The 1,186-nt window shown below is 41.9% G+C and overlaps 1 long non-coding RNA gene across 1 annotated transcript; it reads right to left on the reverse strand.

The window, feature by feature from the left end:
• Positions 1–74: 74 nt before the first annotated feature.
• LOC111084690 lies at positions 75–942 on the reverse strand. The gene is made up of 2 exons (XR_002609680.1): positions 761–942; positions 75–722 (listed from the first exon to the last, which is right to left on the reverse strand). It is a non-coding gene; the product is annotated as an uncharacterized LOC111084690 (long non-coding RNA).
• Positions 943–1,186: the final 244 nt, after the last annotated feature.

The raw sequence follows: 1,186 nt of genomic DNA on the forward strand, positions 1-1,186 counted from the left end.
CTGACTGTAATGTACGTCACTGTAATTAACGTGGTGTTTGATTCTATAACTGACTGTAACGTACGACACTCTAATTAACGTGGTGTTTGATTCTGTAACTGACTGTAATGTACGTCACTGTAATTAACGTGGTGTTTGATTCTATAACTGACTGTAATGTACGTCACTGTAATTAACGTGGTGTTTGACCGTTTAATAAATTGTTTCAGTATTCCGTTTTCCTCAGATAGTGACACGGCATGAAAACCAGAAGTTACTGACAAGATGACCAGGCTCCATAAATACCCCTGACTTGATGTATTAAACTTAAAGCGTAGGGGGGAGGAGTTCCGCTTTCCACAAATAGTGACACGGTATGAAAACAGAAGTTACTGACAAGATGAACAGGCTCCATCAATACCCCTGACTTGATTTATTTAACTTAAAGCGTAGGGAGAGGGGGGGGGGGAGTTCCACAAATAGTGATGACCAGGTATGATTAATGTTTCGTTAACCGTAGAACGAACGACGCTACCCTTTCTTTAAACCTTCGCTGAATGAGGCAAGCCTAACAACACAGTGTCAACCTTCGCTGAATGAGGCAAGCCTAACAACACAGTGTCAACCTTCGCTGAATGAGACAAGCCTAACAACACAGTGTCAACCTTCGCTGAATGAGACAAGCCTAACAACACAGTGTCAACCTTCGCTGAATGAGACAAGCCTAACAACACAGTGTCAACCTTGCTGAATGAGACAAGCCTAACAACACAGTGTCAACCTTCGCTGAATGAGACAAGCCTAACAACACAGTGTCAAATCTAAGTGTTTTGAGGGGAAAATGAATAGTAGGTTTGGTAGTTTGAAAGATAGTTTTTTCATCTCTCGCCTAATTCAATCACAAGTCGGTGTTGTATCACGGTTCTCTCTCTTGATTCAATCACAAGTCGTAGTTGTGTAACGGCTTCTAGAACCGTGACACAACACCGACTTGTGATTGAATCAAGAGATTCTCTTGATTCAATCACAAGTTGGTGTTCTATCACGGTTCTCTCTCTTGATTCAATCACAAGTCGGTGTTGTGTCACGGTTCTCTCTCTTGATTCAATCACAAGTCAGTGTTGTATCACGGCTTCTCTCTTGATTCAATCACAAGTCAGTGTTGTATCACGGCTCTCTCTCTCTCTTGATTCAATCACAAGTCGGT

Source organism: Limulus polyphemus, unplaced genomic scaffold, assembly GCF_000517525.1.
Source record: "Limulus polyphemus unplaced genomic scaffold, Limulus_polyphemus-2.1.2 Scaffold93595, whole genome shotgun sequence".
NCBI lineage: Eukaryota > Metazoa > Arthropoda > Merostomata > Xiphosura > Limulidae > Limulus > Limulus polyphemus.